The following is a 20,517-nucleotide window of genomic DNA, read 5'->3' on the forward strand; positions in this document are numbered from 1 at the left end:
ATTGCTGAAATGGAATATTTTGGATGTAGGCATGGGACCGTGGGAGCAGCATGACTCCTTTGCTAGTTAAAGAACAGCCTTGCAAAGTTCGGTAAGGCAGTTGGCACTCGGGCTCTCAATAGTTACCATTAGTTGGCCTTTTATGTACCAGGAATTATCATAGGCAGTTCTGTAATCCTGACAATTCCATGAGATATAGGTGGCTTTAGCTCCGTTAAAAAAATGCTTGTTTATTTTTACTTACTTGAAAGGCAGAGCAGCACAGAGGTATAAAGGAGAGAAAGAGAGAGAGGTAGAGAGGTAGAGAGGTGTCCTGTCTGCTGTTCCATCTGATGGTTCACTCCCCAAATGCCCACAACAGCCAGGGCTTAGAACCCAATCCAGGTATCCCACATAGGTGGCAGGGACCTGCTGCCTGCCAGGGTGTGCATTAGCAGGAAGCTGGATTGGAAGCGTGGAGTAGCCAGGACTTGAACCAGCACTCTGTTGTGGGATGTGGGCATCCCGAGAGGTACCTTAACTTGCTGTGCCACAAAGCCTGCCCATTATCTCCACTTCACACATGAGGAAATGAGGGCTAGCGACATTAAGTGCCTTCCCCAAGGATACACATCTATAAAGTGGCAGGGTAGTGTTTCAACCCACATCTGTTTCCAAAGCCCTTGTTCTTTTCCTTGTGCCACACGGGTTTTTTTCTGACTGCTTGGATGCTGGGTTCTGGCCTTTCCCAGAAGTCTTTGTATTGTAAATGAAGTCTAAGGTGTGTTTGGCTAAGGCTTGGGTCATACAAGGCCAAGGTATCGAAAGTCTGAGGGCTTTAGGAAGAGGACAGAAGTAGCACAAATGTAGAACCTCAAAGAATTGTAAAACAGAAGAGAGGAAGAAGAACATCTTACACTGACAAGTGTTTTGAAATCAGTGATGCATACCTGAGGAATATATTCTGTCTTCCTGTTCAGTCAAGAAAATTTCCCTGTTAAGTCCCGCCTTCTATAAAAATCAATCTCTGATAAAACATTTGAACTTCAGAAGGGGAAGTATACTGTTGTATGCTCCTGCTGGCACTAGGCATTGTACTTACAGATTTATATACACTTTTATTTAATGCTTTTAAGAGCCTTGGAGATAGTCTTATCCTTGTTTTATTGAGGAAACAGGGTTGGAGAGATTAAGGAACTTGTCTCAGGTTTTATAGTGATGTGATGGCAGAACCCTAAGTGATTTGGCTCCAAAGCCCAAATTCTGTTGCTTTTCTATTTTTTTTAAAGATTTATTTATTTATTTGAAAGGCAGATTTACAGAGAGGCAGAGGTAGAGAGAGAGAGAGATCTTTCATTTGCTGATTTACTCCCCAAATAGCCGCAATGATTGGAGCTGTGCTGATCTGTAAGCCAGGAGCCAGGAGCTTCTTCCGGGTCTTCCCATGCAGATGCAGGGGTCCAAGGACTTGGGCCATCTTCTACTGCTTTCCCAGGCCATAGCAGAGAGCAGGATCAGAAGAGAAGCAACCGGGACTCTAACTGGTACCCATTTGGGATGCCAGCACTGCAGGCGGTGGCTTTACCCACTACGCCACAGTGCCGGCCCCCAACTTGGTTGCTTTTCAAGACAAAGGTTATCTTTCTTTAAAACTCAAAACTGAACCAGCGCAGCGGCTCATTTGGCTAATCCTCCACCTGCGGCACTGGTACTCCGGGTTCTAGTCCCGGTTGCGGCGCCGGTCCTGTCCCGATTGTTCCTCTTCCAGTCAAGCTCTCTGCTGTGGCCCGGGAAGGCAGTGGAGGATGGCCCAAGTGCTTGGGCCTTGCACCCACATGGGAGACCAGGAGGAAGCACCTGACTCCTGGCTTCGGATCAGCACAGCGCCAGCCGTAGTGGCCATTTGGGGGGTGAACCAATGGAAGGAAGACCTTTCTCTCTCTCACTAACTCTGCCTGTCAAAAAAGAAAAAAAAAGAAAAGAAAAAAAAACCTGAACCTTTAAAACAGTTTTTTTTTTTTTTTTTTTTTTTTTTTTTAAGATTTGTTTATTTGAAAGAGTTAGAGGGCCAGCGCCGTGGCTCACTAGGCTAATCCTCCGCCTAGCGGCGCCGGCACACCGGGTTCTAGTCCCGGTCGGGGCGCCGGATTCTGTCCCGGTTGCCCCTCTTCCAGGCCAGCCCTCTGCTGTGGCCAGGGAGTGCAGTGGAGGATGGCCCAAGTGCTTGGGCCCTGCACCCCATGGGAGACCAGGAAAAGCACCTGGCTCCTGGCTCCTGCCATCGGATCAGCGCGGTGCGCCGGCCGCGGCGGCCATTGGAGGGTGAACCAACAGCAAAGGAAGACCTTTCTCTCTGTCTCTCTCTCTCACTGTCCACTCTGCCTGTCAAAAAAAAAAAAAAAAAAAAAAGAGTTAGAGAGGGAAAGACAGAAAGAGAGAGTGAGTGAGCACTTTGATCTGCTGGTTCATTCCCCAGATGGACACAATGGCCAAGGCTGGGCCAGGCAAAAGCTAGGTGCCTGGAACTCTATCCAGGTCTCCCATGTGGGTGGCAGGGGCCCAAACACTTGGACCATCTTCCACTGTTTTTTTCTAGGCCGTTAGCATTGAGCTGGATTGGAAGTGGAGCATCTGATACTCGAGCCAGCGCCTCTATGGGATGCTGGCATCACGGGTGACAGCTTTACCTGCTACGCCACAACGCTGGCCCCTTGAATCTTAATTGATATTGTGCATTTTTTGTTATTGCATTTAATGAGCAGTTTCTTTTAATTGAGCTGATTATCCTGATGCCTGCCTGGGTGCAGGTATTTTTGAAAACATTTATAAAATTTCTGTGAAAACAGCCTTTATTCTGTTTTTGTGTAATTTGTGAATTTTATGCATATTGAACCTGGAAAAGACTAACTGTTCGGAGCTGTTTTAGGAGGTTGCTAAGGCTAGAGTTGTATCTTTGATAGCTGGAGGAAGACTAGTTAGTGTTCACTTAATTGAAGAAATGAATAGTTTATGAAAAAAAGAAGAGTGAGATATTATGTCGTTTCTTTGAAAAGGGATCCCTTCTCCACAAAAAGGAAGAGAAAAAAAGATATTTAATTTAATCCTTATTCAGATCCTTTGTCAAGTTGGGTTAATAAAGATATGCAGTTTATTTCTTGGAAGTTCTTGTTTAAATATTCACAGAGGTACAGCTGAGGTGAATGGGAAGAAAACAGCCTTGCGTTTGCCCGGTTTGCAGCACACTGTCATGCCTTCCAGGTGGTAGGCCGTTCAAGGAGCTAAAGTTGCATTCACCCAATAAGAGGTTTAGTAAGCTTGATCAGATTTCTATGGAATTTGTAGGAGCTTTTTATAGTCTGAATGACCTATGGCCTTACATTTTATGAGAGCTGAGCACAGGAGAAAGGTGGATTGGTATCTCTTCCTTAGGAATTCCTAAATCTAAAATTACTTTGATGCAGTTATATTACTTAAGATGTGGTTTGCAGTCTCCGTCCTCTGTATCTGTGTTCTGCAACAATTCAGTTAGGTGTTTTCTCTCTTGGACACTTGAGTTACTAGCTGGTGATTTCCTTTTCCTTTTTCAAGGGTCTGCCAGCAGAAATGTATCAGCTTGGGGCACCTGGGTTCTTAACTCAGAACCTCTGTTAGAGAGCATACTAGAGCTGCTGGTTGAGTTGCCCTACCTATGAGGCTTTTCCTTAAAGCCTTTGTGAATGTTGTGGGCTTGAGACTAGTAAAACTGACTAGTAAAGCTTTTCTCCTATAATGCTGCCATGTGAGCCCTGTTAGTCACTCTAGAGGATTTGATAGTGTTCACTACCTTTACTCTTCTGTGACGGTTTAAAGGTGATCATTTACTGAACACTTAAGTGCAAGTCATCTCTCTCTCATCTCATTTAATCCTCGTAACAACTTTATCAGTTATATTATCTTTATTTTATAGATGAGAAAATACAGATCCAAAGGGAGAGAGTAACTTGCCCAAGACTTTGCCAGTCTGTGATGCCTTTGGGATGGATCAGTGGGATGAAACTTTGCTCAAAGCACAGTGAGAGGTTTTCCCACACTGACAGCCCCTGCTGCTCTGCCCAGACTCCCACGTGAAATTGCCTGAAGCTGCTGCTGAGACCACTCTGCAAGCCCGTGGGATGTCAGAATCTGCCCTCTTCTGCAGGGAGGCCCGAATCACCATGCTCCACATCCCTGTTTACTTCGGTCACTGGCCACCATTTTTCTTCCATTACCTTCCCAGGACTCAGCTCCTTGACTGCTCTCTTCACTCACTGGAAGCCCTTCCGCGTTGTTCCCCACGACTTCCCCTGCATTATCAGCAAATCCTATGTAGCATCAGTCTTTAGTAGCAAGCTCGAGTTAACAGCAGTAACTGTGGCAGTGCTGCTGTCGTTGGCACTTGGCATCCAGGACCATAATGGTATGAATTAAGCTGCAGCATCTCTTGCTTGATATTGGCAATCAGGACATCTTTGCCATGCCAGTTCTTTAATTTCGGCTGGTGTTTGTAGTTGTGTGGCCTTGAAACAGGTTCTCTGCCTGAAAGCTACTTCGAGCTTTTTGTCAATTCTTGTTCTGTTTAATCCAGCCTATATTGACTTCTGCTGCTTGTAGGATTCCGAATTATGCATTGGTCGAAGCAAACCTTCTTCCTTTTTTTTTTTTTTTTAAGATTTATTTATTTATTCGAAAGAGTTACAGAGACAGAGATATCTTCTATCTGCTGGTTCACTCCCCAAATGGCTGCAAGAGCTGGAGTTGGACTGGTCTGAAGCCAGGAGCCTGGAGCTTCTTCCACGTCTTCCACATGGGTGCAGGGGCCCAAGGATTTGGACCATCTTGCGCTGCTTTCCCAGGCACATTAATAGGGAGTTGGATGGGAAGCGTAGCAGCTGGGACTCAAACTTGCGCCCCTATGAGATGCCGGAGCTGCAGACAGTGACTTAACCTGCTGTGCCACAGTGCTGACCCCTGTGGTAGGTTTTATACTTTTGAAGAGACCCCACCAGATGGGAATTCTTTGATCTTTGTACCTTTTAAATCGTGCAGACCCAAGTGCATCTTTTTCTTCCCTCTTGCTGAAATAGAAGAGGTGTCCTTCATCCCATCAAAGACCAGGCCCTCCTCAGGTGCTCTAATCACATTCTCGCCTGCCTTCTTTAAAATTCTTCCTTTGGCTGCTTCCTGTTTCTCCTGGATCTGTTCCTTCAGCAGTCTAACCTGCTCTGCCATCTCCCATTTTAAAAACCCCATCATTCAGATCCCATATTTTCTTTCTGCTACTGTCCTGTCTACTCTTTCAGCCAGGCTGCTTCAAGTTTTCTGCATGTGCTATGTATACTCTTTTCTTCTCACAAACTCCTTAATCTGCTCCTACTCTGCATTCTGCTTGCCCAGAACAAAGATCCGTCATTGACGCTGACTCCTGAGGAAACACTCTCCTTCCTTGGCTTCTGTGACACTATTTGTGACTAGTTTTCATCTTATTTTCCTGAATATTCCTTTTTCCTCTTTGTTGTCTCTGCCCTTGGCCTTGGGCCCTCAGCTGTTCTCATTATTTTTTTCTCCCCGAGTCATCCACACAATACCTGTGCCTTCAAGTATCCGCTACATGCCAGCAGCTTCCACAGTTATTTCTTTAGCTAAGACTCCTTTTATGAATGCTGATATCTGTGTGTTCAACTGTCTGCTTAGAGTAGAACTTCAAAACTTTCATGCCCAAACCTGAATTATTTTTATGTCTAATCCTCAAAGTATTTTGTTCTTCTTAGGAAAATGGAATTTCCATTATATTTCTTTTCTCAAAAAGTGTTTAATTACACAAATAGCATTTGAATATATTCTTTTTTAAAAAAATATTTATTTATTTATTTATTTGAAAGGTAGAGTTACAGACAAGGAGAGAGAGGGAGAGAGAGAAAAAGGTCTTCCGTCCATTGGCTGCAATGGCCGGAGCTGTGCTGATCCAAAGCCAGGAGCCAGATATTTCTTCCCGGTCTCCCATTTGGGTGCAGGGGTCCAAGGACTTGGACCATCTTCTACTGTTTTCCCAGGCCACAGCAGAGAGCTGGATTGGAAGAGGAGCAGCTGGGACTAGAACTGGCACCCATAGGGGATGCCGGCGCCACAGGTGGAGGATTAACCTGTACCAAGGCACCAGCCCCTGAATATATTCTTGTAAAATGATTCAGTCTGGTAAAACAGAAATCTTCGCCTGGCCCTCAGCCTGTCTCATTCTTCTCCCTAGAGTTGACCTTTAATAATTATTTATTTATCTTTCTATATTATTTCTATGAATTTACATTCTTAATTGTATATAAAGTTTTAGGCTTATAACTTACACATAAATAAAAGCATATTATGTATATATTGTTTTATTTGTAAAAATAGCATGTCTTAGACCTCTTTCTGTATCAATACATGTGTAATTATCTCATTCTTTTTAACTGCTAAATTGATTTCCAAAGTCTATAGTATTGACTATTAAGTAGGTCTTTTGCCTTAGGTGTTAAGTTGGCTGCATCTTACATTGGAGTACACAGGTTCAATTCCCAGCTCCAGCTCCTAATTCAATTCCCAGCTTCCTGCTGATGTAGCCCTTAGGAGGCAGCAGAGATGCCCCCGACAGGAGAGATCTGGGTTGTATTCTCGGCTCCCAGTTTTGGTTTGGTCCAGCCCTGGAAGATGTGGGCGTTTGGGGTGTAACTAGCAGCTGGGAGCTCTGTCTGAACAAATAACAATAAAAATAAACCAGACTTTTTTTTGTTGGTACACATTTGACTTCATTTTTTTTCTTCTTTATGTACAGTATTGTAGTAATGGTATATGCATTCTCTTTGTGTACATATAGAAATGTTTCCCTAGGATAGATATCTAAAAGTACGATTTTGGGGTTGAAAATTATCTGTGTTTTAAAATTCATGCATAATGCCATGTTGCCTTAAAAAATGTAGGACCTTACCTTGTAACTATACAAGATAACCCTTTCCTCACACTTTCACTGATAACAGATAACTACATCTTCGATGGGGAAAATCTTTTACTGTGTTTTTGATTTGCATTCTGCTTATAGTGAGGCTGAGAATTTTATAATGCATATATTGGCAATTTAGATTGTTTTTTTGTAATTAGCTATTCATTATTAACAGATTGTTTATTGATGAATACTAGAGGCCAACTGCTGGGGACGCTGCAGTGAACGAAATAGATAAAAATCTCCTCTCCCACTGGATTATCTTTTCATGTTGGCTTGTAGGACTTTAAATGTTATGAGTATTGTGTATATATTGCATACATTTCTTCCTACTCTATTTCTTATTGACTTGTAACTTTGTTTGTGATTTAAAAAATTAATGCAGTCAGATATACCAGTTTTTTTCCTTTTTGGCTTAAACATTTTGTATCTTAAAATGACTTTTCCTTCTCCAATTTTATAAACAAATCCTTCTATATTTTCTTATGATTGTACTGTTATATTTTGATCTTCAATCTATTTGCATTTTGTTTTTGTTTGTAATGTAAGATAGCTCTGTTTGTCCTCAAATAAAATGTAGTATTTTACCTTTTCCTGGTTTGTCATTTGATTCTTTTTCTTTAGTTTGTACTTCCTACTTGTTTTTCTTTCTTAACTTTTAGATGTATACATAGAAGTAACTTTTGATAGACTGGTTTTATTTATTATTAAGATACCCATGCCCATATGGAAAGATTAACCGAAAGTTATTATTCCGGTACTACTACTTTAGTACTTATTATAGTGAGTTACTGGAAACATTTACTGTTAGCCCATTTTTGCTAGTGCTCAGTTGATAGAGATAGTGTTTAGTAGAGATCGGAGCCCTGGTGGCGTCTCACACAGCTGCTGCAGCAGTGGTCTACAGAGGCACTCGTCTTCTGCAGCTGTTCTGAGTTGGAGAAATGTCAGACCCTCTGGTCTTTTTCCAGAATGACTCCTGACTTTTGTAAAGGCGTTGTCAGGAATTGAGTGTGTGTGATAAGGCTGTAGGAAGAATAGGTTTTGCCCCATTAGGTAGTTGTAGGCATCCACCTTTTAAAATTTATGTTATCTGCTCCAGGCAAAGGAGGACTTCTTTTCCTGGAAGGTAAATAAAGGTTCTTCTTTAGCAAAGTGCTAGTGATAAAACGTAGCTGAGTCTACTCTTGGGCCACTCTCTGCTTGAGACAGAAGTGGAATAGGAATTTTTACATTAATTCATGTCTGTTATTTCCACAAGGGAGAAGAGATGATTGGCTTAATGTTATTTCATTTTTAGGGTCTATGCTGGGCTGTATTATAGAAGAAAAGTAACTTTATTGCTTCTGGATACTTTCTAATAATCTCCTCTAATACCTTGTGAGTTTCTTTTGTGCAAAAATCATTTATCTGTTATGTGCCAAACACTATCAAGTGCTAGAACTCTAAAATCAGCAAGATACCATTGTTTTCCACCAGGGAGAGGGTAGCAAATTCATAAATGGAAATTAAAAATATATATGAAAATCTCACTTGATGTGAGCAATACTGGAAGCAGGAGTGGTAATTCGAAGAGGGTCAGAATTGAAATTGAAGTGTATGTATCACTTTGGGAAAAGTTGTGTGTCCAATATATATCAAAATGTAGCAGAACCTCTATGAAGTTTCCTTATTCCAGCTTTGCAAGTCCAGAAATTAAAATTCTAATACACTCAGCAATCCTACTTCTTTTTTAAAAAGATTTATTTATTTGAAAGGCAGAGTTACAGAGAGGCAGGGGCAGAGAGAGTGGTCTTCCATCTGCTGGTTCACTCCCCGGATGGCCACAAGGGCTGGAGCTGGGTAGTCCAAAGCAGGGAGCCAGGAGCTTCTTCTGGGTCTCCCACACAGATGCAGGGGCCCAAGCACATGGGCCATCTTCTACTGCTTTCCTAGGTGCATTAGTAGGGAGCTAGATCAGAAGTGGAACAGTCAAGTCTAGAACATCCCATGTGGGATGCCGGCATCTTGGAGGTGGTAGCTTTACCTGCTAAGCCACAGCACTGGCTCCCAGCACTCCTACTTCTTAGGACTGGCTCTTATAAACCAAACTTACAGGAAATTCATATTTTAAACAAATTTACAGGCAGATAGCACTCAAGCTGAAAATCTACATGGATGGTCTAATTATAGTTAGAGGCATTTTAGTATGTTTGGAGTCATTTAGGTCTTTGCTGTTCAATCTAAGAGCATTGGTGTCACCTGGAAGCTTGTTATAAATGAACAATCTTAGGGGCTGGAGTTGTGGCATGGAGAGTAAAGCTGCTGCCTGCTATGCCCTCCCATATGTGCACCAGTTTGAGTCCTACTGTTTAGCTTCTGATCCAGCTCCCTGCTGATGGCTTGGGAAAAACAGCGGAAGGTGGCCCCAGTGTTTGGGCCCCTGCCACCCATGTGAAAGACCTGGATTAAGCTCCTGGCTCCTGTCTTCAGCCTGGCTCAGCCCTACCTCTTGGCGGCTATCTGGGGAGTGAACCACAGAATAGGTCTCTCTGTCTCTGTCTATCTGTCTGTCTCTCTCATTATGTCTCCCTCTCTGAACAAACTCAGGCAACTCTGGTTTTGTAGTAATGTATACTCGCCAGAACTTCAATTTATTTATTTATTGAAGATTTATTCATTTTATTTAAAAGGCAGAGTTACAGAGACAGGGAGAGACAGAGAGAGACCTTCCATCCACTGGTTCACTCCCCAAATGGCTGCAATGGCCAGGGCTGGGCCAAGCCAAAGCCAGGAGCCAGGGGCTTCATCCAGATCTTTCACATGGGTACAGGGACCCAGGGACTTGAGCCGTCTTCTGCTGCTTTCCCAGACACGTTAGCAGGGGGTTGGATCAGAAGTGGAGCAGTTGGGACAAGAGGCTGCCGCAGAAATAGGGATGCTGGTGTCTCAGTAGGTGGCTTAACCTGCTATACCACAATGCCAACAATTGTTCAAAAATTATTTATTTGAAAGGCAGGTGACTGAGAGAGACAGAGAGATATCTTGTATTTGCTGGTTTATTTCCCAAATGGCCACAACAGCCAAGTCTGACCCAGGCTGAAGCCCAGAGGCAGAAACTCCATCTGGGTCTCTCATGTAGGTGACAGGGGCCCAAGTACTGTTACTGTACTTTCCCAGGCACACTAACAGGAAGCTGGATTGCAAGTGGAACAGCTGGGACTAGAACTTGCAATCTGATGTGGGATGTTGGCATTGCAAATGGGAACTTACCTTGCTGTGATGCAGCGTGTTCCCTACTTATTTATTTATATAAACTTTTTGAAAGGAACCAGTGATGGAAGATGAAGTCAGGAACCTGGAACTCCATCTGGATCTCCCAGGTGGGTGGCAGGGGCCCAAACACTTGAGAAGTCACCTGCTGTCTCCCAGGATGCTGGATTGGAAATGGAGATGCTGGGACTTAAAGTAGCACTCCAGTATGGAATGTGGGCATCCCAAATGGGGACTTAACCAGCTGTGCCACAACCCCTGCCCCTGGAACCCAGAAATCGGCTTAGTATTTGGTCTCATTTAACATTTCTCTTTTATGAAACCTCAGTAAAGAGGCAAGAACAACATTTCAGGGGTTTGTGGAAAGGTGGAAGCATACAATGAGACCTATAATAAAATACTTGATAGACACAGAAGCATAAACAAGCAGACATACAGACTCCCTATACATAGAGACACTCCCCCATATACATGCATACAACGGAACCCCAGAGACCCTCTACCCATTCCTTTTCCACATGCAGAGACCCTATATGGATCCACAGAGACACTTCATACAGACTCACATACACCTTGAGGTCCCCTGTACAAAGCCATAGAGACTCCAACAGAAATATGCAGTCATGTACCTCATAATGACAATTTGACCAATGGCAAGCCACATATACCATGGTGTCCCCAAGGAACTGAAATCTTCCTATACCTCGTGATGTCGTAGTTTAACCCATTACCCCGACATGTTGGTTATGCTGTTATAGATAAACTTGTAGTGCCAGTCATAAAAAGATACCACATACAGAGCACGATATTTGACAGGGATAATAATAAATGACTGTATGGCTGGTTTATGTATTTACTATACTTTTAACTTAGTTTTTTTTTTTTAAAGATTTATTTTATTTATTTGAAAGAGTTAGAGAGAGAGGTAGAGACAGAGAGAGAGGTCTTCCATTTGCGGGTTCACTCCCCAGATGGCCGCAATGGCCGGAGCTGCGCCGATCCGATGCCAGGAGCCAGGAGCTTATTCCGGGTTTCTCACGTGGGTGCAGGGGTCTAAGGACTTAGGCCATCTTCTACTGCTTTCCCAGACCATAGCAGAGAGCTGGATTGGAAGAGGAGCAGCTGGGACTAGAACCAGCGCCCATATGGGATGCCAGTGCTTCAGGCCAGGGCTTTAACCCACTGCGCCACAGTGCTGGCCCCTTAACTTACTTTTAAAAATGTATTTATTTGAAAGGCAGAATGACAGAATGAGGAAGGAACAAAAAGATCTTCATCTGCTGGTTCAATCCCCAGATACCCACAATAGTTAGGGTTGGACCAGGCCAAAGCCAGGAGTCAGGAACTCCATCCAGGTTTCCTATGAGGTGACAGGAACCCAAGTACTTGGGTCATCATTATCAGGAATTTGGATTGGAAGCACTTAGTAGTCAGGACTTGGACTGGCACTTGGATGTGGGATGTGAGCATCCCGAGTGGCCACCTAACCCTCTGTGCCACAACACTTGCTCCTATTTTTATTTTGGAGTGTTCTACAATTTTTTTTTTTTTTTTTTTTTTTTTTTTACAGGCAGAGTGGACAGTGAGAGAGAGAGACAGAGAGAAAGGTCTTCCTTTGCCGTTGGTTCACCCTCCAATGGCCGCCGTGGCCAGTGCACTGCGCTGTTCTGATGGCAGGAGCCAGGTACTTCTCCTGGTCTCTCATGGGGTGCAGGGCCCAAGCACTTGGGCCATCCTCCACTGCACTCCCTGGCCACAGCAGAGAGCTGGCCTGGAAGAGGGGCAACCGGGACAGAATCCGGCGCCCCGACTGGGACTAGAACCCGGTGTGCTGGCGCTGCAAGGTGGAGGAGGATTAGCCTAATGAGCCGGCCTAGAGTGTTCTACTTATAAACAACAGTTTGCTATCAAATAGTGTTCTGTGTTATGCCAGCAGCTTCAGACAGCCTGAGTGCACTGTGTCTCTTGTTGCATCAGTGTCCATGCAGAGGGATTGAGCTCTCTGAGTACCATCTAGGCTGCATGTAAGTACATTTATGATATTCATACATTGACAAACATTTTTGAATGATGCAGTTCTTAATGCATATCCCATTGTTAAGTGACACATGATTGTATACATGTGTACAAATAACACCCAGCAGGTAATGCTCCAAACAGATTTTTGTGTTACTTAAGTAGTGTTCTCTGGAGTTATTTTGAGGAGAAGCGACAAGTATTCTCTACAGGGTACTTTAAACTGAGCCAGAAAATGAAGCAAAAACAGAAGGTCTGCCATTGGGTCTGCAGAACAGTGAATGCTACAAAGCCAGTTGTATTTGAATTCCTGTGTTTGGAACTGCCTGTTCCTGGGCATCATTTTCAGTTTGGTGTACTCACCATGCTTGGGACGAAAGTTATTCTCTTCTTTTCTCTCTCAGGAGCTTGCATTCTAAATTGCTGGCTAAGCAGAGTTCCGTGCTCAGTTCCCCTAGAGTTAATTAATGCACTACCCGGTGCTAGATGAGTCACGTAAATTCTCCCGGGATTGGCAGATCCAGAAACATTACACCCATGTGGAGCACCTCGTGCTGCGTCTTCCACAGGTGTGTGGAACTGAGGAATGTAGAGGGAAAATTGTGTCAAAAGTAGATAGGTACTTTTTTTGTTTTTTTAACTGTTGGGTAAATCATGGTGCAGGTTTGCATGGAGAGTTGTGATGAAAGTTAAGAATGATTCAGAAGAATTACTTGGTGTAAGCTGAAAGTTTTTTCAGCTACGCTGATGTGGGCGGGAGGTAGCACATGGGATTGTGTTGGTTGGTAGATCACTGGAAGCTACATAGCCAGATTTGTTAGTCTCTCTGGCAGCATCTTGTGAGAAGTATGTTGTTAGGGAAAAGGAGTCTTGACACAAAAGTGTGTATGTAAATACTTGAAAGTTTCTATAAAACTGAGGAAGACACTAGAGATGTTAGTAGGATAGAATAAGTTCCTGGTACAGGCCTGTGCTTAGGATGCCTGCATCCCATACAGGAGTGGGTGGGATCCAGTCCTGCCTCTGTTTCCCATCCAGCTTCCTAGAATTATACCTGGGAGATAGCAGATGATGGCCCATGTACCTGGAATCCTGCCATCCAAGTGGGAGACCAGATGGAGTTCTTGGCTCCTGGCTTCGGCCTGACCCAGGCCTGGCTTTTGCGGGCATTTGGGAGTGAACCAGTGGTTAGAAGTTCTCTCTGTCTCTGTCTCTCTCAGTGCTAGCACTGTTGCATAGTGGGTAAAACCACTGCCTGTGGCATTGACATCCCGTATTGGGCACTGGTTCGAGTTCCTGGCTGCTCTACTTCCAGTCCTGTCCCCACGAATGCGCCTGGGAAAGCAGTGGAAGATGGGCTAAGTGCATGGGCCCCTGCACTCACATGGGAGACCAGGAAGAAGCTCCTGTCTCCTGGCTTTGGATCAGCTCAGCTTCAGCTATTGCAGCCATTTGGGAAGTGAGCCAGCGGATTGGAAGATATCTCTATCTCTTTAATTCTGTCTTTTTTTTTTTTTTTTTTTTTTAATTTATTTGACAGGTAGAGTTACAGACAGTGACAGAGAGAGAGAGAAAGGAAAGGTCTTCCGTCGTTGGTTCACTCCCCAAATGGCCACAACAGCCGGAGCTATGCTAATCTGAAGCCAGGAGCCAGGTGCTTCCTCCTGGTCTCCCACGCGGGTGCAGGGCCCAAGCACCTGGGCCATCCTCCACTGCCCTCCCGGGCCACAGCAGAGAGCTGGACTGGTGCTTTATACATGTATTTCATTTGACCACAAGCCTTTTTAGAATTTTTTACTTACTTTTATTTTTTTGAAGATTTTATTTATTTATTTGAGAGGTAGAGTTAGAGAGGAAGAGACAGAAAGGTCTTCCATCCACTGGTTCACTCCCAAAATGACTGCAACAGCCAGAGCTCAAAGCTGCTTCCAGCTCTCTCTGCTTCTCACACGGGTGCAGGGGCCCAAGTGCTTGGGCCACCTGCTGCTTTCCCAGGCCATAGCAGAGAGCTGGATCAGAAAAGGAGCAGCTGGGACTCGAACTGTTGTACATATGGGATGGTTGCACCACAGGCTTGAGGCTTAGCCTGCTGTGCCACAGCATCAACCCCCCAATTGTTTTGTTTTTTTTTTTTTCAAATGTATGGAAAGTGCTGAGAGAATTGTACTCACTGCTCAGTTGAACAAATGTTATTTTGGAAAATTTTCTTCAGATTTTTTTTTAAAGATATAAAACGTGATTGTTGGCTAAGTGTATTGTTTCCCTGTTGATATGTGTCTATTTCTGCTGTGGTTTATAAACAACAGAAATTTGTTTCTCATGGTTTGGTGCTGGCAGTCTAAAGAGCAGAGTGGGCCTGGAGAGGGCCTGGTGAGGGCCATCTTCTATGTTCACAGAGGACAGTTCACTGTGTCCCCCTCAGGAAGGGCATTTTCTGGGACTATGTCTTCCCCCTCCCCTCCCCTCCCCTTCCCTCTTTTTTAAAGATTTTATTTATTTATTTATTTGAGAGGTAGAATTACAGAGTGAGAGACAGAGAGAGAGGTCTTCATTCTGCTGGTTCACTCCCCAAATATCCGCAACAGCCGGAGCTGTGCTGATCTGAGGCCAGGAGCCAGGAGCTTCTGGGTTTCTCACGTGGGTACAGGGGCCCAAGCACTTAGGCCATCTTCCACTGCTTTCGTAGGCCACAGCAGAGAGCTGGATCGGAAGAGGAGCAGCCGAGACTAGAACTGGTGCCCATATGGGATCCTGGCACCGCAGGCGGAGGATTAACCTACTGCGCCACAGCATTGGCCCCCTGGGACTCTGTTTCATAAGGGCACAGATCTTGAATTCATGAGGTTGCTGCTCTCATAACCTAATCACCCACAAGTGCTCCACCACCAAATACCATCACACTGGAAAATAGGTTTTAACTTATGAATTTTGGGAGATAAAAACATTGAACCTATGACAACATAACATCCCACTTTCTGTGATATACTTCATATCCAGTCTGTTTCTGGATTCTGCTTTTTTGTGTCATTGGATTCTGTTCATTTTTACTAATACCAGTTGTTTTTTTTTTTTTTAAGATTTATTTATTTGAAAGGTAGTGTTACAGAGAGAGAGAGAGAGAGAGAGAGAGAGAGAGAGAGAGAGAGAGAGAGAGAAACAGAGATCTTCCATCCACTGGTTCATTCTCCAAATGACTGTAACTCCTGGGGTGGGTTGGGCTGGGCCGGTCCAGTCTGAAGCCAGGAGCTAGGAGCTTCATCGAGGTCTCCCGTGGGATCTGAGGCCTAATTACTTGGGCCATCCTCTGCTGCTTTCCCAGGTGCAGTTAGTAGGTAGCTGGAGCAGAAGTGGAGCAGCTGGAACATGAGCTGGCATCCACATGGGATGACAGTGTTACAGGTGGTAGCTTAATGCAATGTGCACAATGCCTGCCCCAACCACTTTTTAAATTGCTAGTACTTTATAATAGCCTTGATATTGTTGTGACCACTTTGGAAGTAGATGGAATATCTCTCTTGTCCCTCGTTCTCTCTCTGCCTTTCAAATAAATAAATGAAGAAATCCTAAAAAAAATTTCTTTGACTATTCTAGGTACTTCATATAAGTAGATTTGTATAGTATTTTTCTTTGTGTCAGGCTTATTTCACGCAGCATGATGTTTACAAAGTTCATTAATGTTTTATCATGTGTCATAGTTTAAACTTATATTAATAATTTTTTTTACTTGAAAGGCAGAATGACAGGGAGAGAAAGAGATTTTTCGTTCACTAACTCACTCCCCAAATGGTTACAATACCCTGGGGTAGGCCAGTCTGAAGCTAGGAGCCAGGAATGCCATCAGGGTCTCCTCCATGGGTGGCAGGAATTCAAGTACTTGAACTACTATCTGCTGCTTCCCAGGCACATTAGCGGAGTTGGATCTAAAGCTGAGGTGCTAGGACTCAAACCAACACTCTCATTGCAGATGGTGGTTTAATTTGTTATGTCACAGTGTCTTCCCCTAATTAAATTTTTGAGAAATATTTATGGGGGCCAGCACTGTGGTATAGTGGGTTAAAGGCCCAGCTTGCAGCACCTATGTCCCATAGAGATGCTGGTTTGAATCCTGGCTGCTCCACTTCCAATCCAGTTCCCTGCTAATGCACTTGGGAAAGCAGCGGAGGATGGCCCAAGTCATTTGGCCTCTGTACCCATGTGGGAGACCCAGAAGAAGCTCCTGGCTCCTGCTTCAGATTGGCTTAGCTCTGGCTGTTGCAGCCATTTGGGGAGTGAACCAGTGATGGAAGCCTCCCAGGGCCCCCCTAACTTTGTCTTTCAAATAAATAAAATAAAATTTTAAAAACAAAAAAAGAGAATATTTATATTTTTTTAAATTTATTTGAAGGGCAGATTTACAGATACCAGATATACAGATGTCTTATCTGCTGGTTTACTCCCCAGATGCCCACAATAGCTGTGGCTGGGCAAGGCTAAAGAAAGGAGCCAGGAATTCAATCTGTGTCTCCCACATGGGTGTCAGGGACCCAAGTGCACCTGCTGCCTGCCAGGTGCACGTTAGCAGGCAGCTGGGGTAGGAGTGGAAGCAGGGCTTGAGCCCAGGCAGTCTGATCTGGGATGCAGGTATCCCAAGCAGTCTCAACTGCTGTACCAAACTCCTGCTGGCAGTTTTTTATTGTCCTAAAGTGTATACATAATAGTTACTATTTTAACCTTGTTAAAGTGTATCATTCATTGGCAGTAAGTACATTCAGAGTGATGTGTAACTGTGGGGAGCAGCCCGGACTAGACTAAGTTACTGGAATTAAGACTTATTCTATGCATCTGCTCTCCCACAATATGGCGCTGGGAGAGAAGTAAACAGCTTCCGCACAGCTGCCTCCAGTTCAACTAATAAACTGTAGGACTTGCTCCTGATTGGAGGAGAGCAGCGTACTCGGCGTGTGGGCAGCCGAGTTGGGATTGGCGGAGGAGGACTATAAAGGAGGAGAGAAACGGCATGCACCAGGAACATCTATGGGGAACATCTAAGGGAACCTGTGCAGCCCCCGAGAAGAGCCGGCCGGCGGTGTGCCGCTCCCCTGCGGAAGTGGGGAATGTGGCCAGGGGGAACTGCCCTTCCACGGAGGTGGAAGGGATAGTAGCCAACCCGGGAAGAACCAGCAGCAAACCCGGGGAGGGCCGAGCAGACAGAAAGAACAGCGCAGGGTCCTGTGTCGTTCCTCCACGAAGAGGGGGAGCGACATGTAACCATCACCACTACTGTACTCAAAACTTTTTCATCTCGCCTGACAAAACCTGTACCCGTTAAACAATAGCTGCTATTATGCTTCCCCCATAGGAAACCTCTGTTTTACTCTCTGTCTCTATGAATTTACTTATTCTGTGTACCTCATATAGGTAGCATATTTGTCTTGTTATGTCTGGCTTGTTTTACTGTATAATGTTTTCAAGGTCCATTCATGTAACAATTTCTTTTAAAGACTGAACAATATTCCAGCTTACAAGGGGTCTCTAAAAAGTTCATGAAAAATATACATTATAAAGATAAAGAAAGATGGGGCTGGCATTGTGGCATCATCTTATTTAAATCCAGCATATCTAGGTTGTAACCAAAAACAATGAAGTCTTTGAATTCCCTTTTGCTGTTTTTAAGTTTATTATAATTTTCTCTTCTGTGGGGCGAGATTCTGTGGTGTTTCTCTAAGGTAAAATACGCGTGGTTGTGTGTCTGATGTGTTGATGAAGTACCTCTTGGCCCTTGGACTGTAAACTCCACAAGGGCTGACAGCATGCCTTTCTTTTTTTTTTTTTTTTTTTTTTTTGACAGGCAGAGTGGACAGTGAGAGAGAGAGAGACAGAGAGAAAGGTCTTCCTTTGCTGTTGGTTCACCCTCCAATGGCCGCCGCGGCCGGCACGCTGCGGCCGGCGCACCGCGCTGATCCGATGGCAGGAGCCAGGAGCCAGGTGCTTTTCCTGGTCTCCCATGGGGTGCAGGGCCCAAGCACCTGGGCCATCCTCCACTGCACTCCCTGGCCACAGCAGAGAGCTGGCCTGGAAGAGGGGCAACCGGGACAGAATCTGGCGCCCCGACCGGGACTAGAACCTGGTGTGCCGGCGCCGCTAGGCGGAGGATTAGCCTAGTGAGCCGCGGCGCTGGCCAGCATGCCTTTCTTGTTCACAGTGTTGTTAGCATCTAGCAGATAGTAAGGGTTTTAAAAGGAAGAACAATTAATTTTTTTTTGTGATACTTGTTTGAAGAGGATTGATTAATAGAATTGACTTTGCTATAGGGTCGATTTTTTTTTTCTCTAAATCCTCAAAACATTTCAGAGTACATTGTTGACTATGGCTTAAATAGTATTTTACCCAACTTCTTAGTATGAAGCTATTAACAAAGTTTATTATGCTCTTACATACGTGCATTTAAAAATTTGAATCACATCCTACTTTCCCCTTTACAGCTAGCTAGAATCAAAGTAAATCTGTGTTATATTTCTGCCAATTAGTAAAGCTATTTTCATGTTGTTTCTCAGAGATTTTAGTCCTAGACAGTCATGACTAAGTAATTTCATAGGAATCTACTGTAATAATTAACTGTAAACATTTGAGATAACCAGTCGTCAGAAAGGGGTGGTTATTAGTGTCATGAAGGAAGTTGATATATCTTCTTAATAAAATGGCATTTCATTTGAAGAAAGGTCAGCATTTATTAGTTGCAATTAATACATTGTGATTTCCACAGCTCTCTTGAATTGTTTTGAGTAAAGAATTCATGTCTGGTATTTGCGACCTCTTCTCCCTTTCTCTTTGTTGCCGTGAGTAGGACCTTGGCACAACATGGTGGACTTTTAGAACTTGTCCAACAGGAGTTGAGCTGAAGATTTTGGTTCTCAGGCTTGTTTTCTGTCCTTCTCCCTCAGTGATGCTTCAGTAAGCTTATTATTAGCCCATATTTTTAAGATTTATTTATTTATTTATTTGAAAGAGTTACAGAGAGGCAGAAGCAGAGACAGAGAAAGAGGTCTTCCATCTGTGGGAAATGGCTGCAACAACAGCTGGAGCTGGGCCGATCTGAAGCCAGGAGCCTGGAGCTTCTTCCAGGTCTCCCACATGGGTGCGGGGGCCCAAGGACCTGAGGCATCTTCTACTGCCTTTACAGGCCATAGCAGAGAGCTGGATCAGAAGTGGAGCAGCTGGGACTCGAACTGGCGCCCATATAGGATGCTGGCACTGCAGGCAGTGGCTTTACCTACTACATCACAGCACTGGCCCAGCCCATTCTTTTTTTTTTTTTTTTTTTTTTTTTACTTATTTTCTCATACAGCTTGATAATGATAACTTATATAGTTTGATAATGGTGATATAAAAAAGATTAGATCCAGTTTGAATATACCCATTGATTCACATAGCTAATGTTAAATTCTTTTTCTATCACACTGTCTTCTGAGTTACCATAGTGGCTTATAAATTCTGTGGTCTGATGACCACACAATTTACCTTTGAGTATCCTAGATATCATTGTACCCTGTACTGAGGGTAGTGTTTCTAAATATCTTCAGTTTGTCCAACTAATCTGCTTTTTGTTCCTTAGATATTTGACGTGCCTTTGGTGGACCTTGTGTAATTTAGTGCTAGCACTTAATAGGTACTTAATAACTGTTTGTGATCATCAAGCCGAGCCCTAGTCATGAACCACTGGTTTATAACAAACTTTTCTTCTTTTAGCAACCAGAAAACCTAGGTCCCTTGGTTGAACTTAACTCCTGATAGAATCACTTTCATGGAGACTTTAGAATTTTTCAGTTTTTGGATGTGGCATTCTTAGCTGGATTCTCTGTCAGATGGCCCTGATAATTAAGCCTTTGGACAGATCCCAAGGGTTTTCAGGCTCTCTGGCTAAACATCCCACCACAGTGTGTAGAATGTATCAACATGATATATTTGGCAATTCTAAACCAACACTGGTTTTATTCAAGAGCTTCAGGTTAAACCAGTTAAGATTCCTTTGGCATAAAAACTACAATTTGACTTACAGTTTTCCTTCAGAATTGTTCCTTAGATCTATAAGCAGAGCTCATGATAAATGTGTATCTTCACTGAAGACCGGGACACTCAGCAGGAGGCTGTTTGCTTTAAAAGGAGGCAAAGGTCCTTGCGGCGCCGGCACACCGGGTTCTAGTCCCGGTTGGGGCGCCGGATTCTGTCCCGGTTGCCCCTCTTCCAGGCCAGCTCTCTGCTATGGCCAGGGAGTGCAGTGGAGGATGGCCCAGGTGCTTGGGCCC

At 44.1% G+C, this 20,517-nt stretch overlaps 1 protein-coding gene and 1 long non-coding RNA gene across 5 annotated transcripts in view; both read left to right on the top strand.

The window, feature by feature from the left end:
• AHCYL2 (adenosylhomocysteinase like 2) overlaps positions 1 to 20,517 on the top strand; it is a 228,156-nt gene that overhangs the window by 3,727 nt on the left and 203,912 nt on the right. The gene's annotated exons all lie outside the window — the stretch shown is intronic.
• The window catches only part of LOC138849062 (uncharacterized), a 35,844-nt gene continuing 17,321 nt past the window's right edge, over positions 1,995 to 20,517 (top strand). Inside the window, exon 1 of the long non-coding RNA XR_011387443.1 lies at positions 1,995 to 20,383. This is a non-coding gene — a long non-coding RNA (uncharacterized lncRNA). The remainder of the gene's footprint in view (positions 20,384 to 20,517) is intronic.

This window comes from Oryctolagus cuniculus, chromosome 3 (genome assembly GCF_964237555.1).
Source record: "Oryctolagus cuniculus chromosome 3, mOryCun1.1, whole genome shotgun sequence".
Lineage (NCBI taxonomy): Eukaryota > Metazoa > Chordata > Mammalia > Lagomorpha > Leporidae > Oryctolagus > Oryctolagus cuniculus.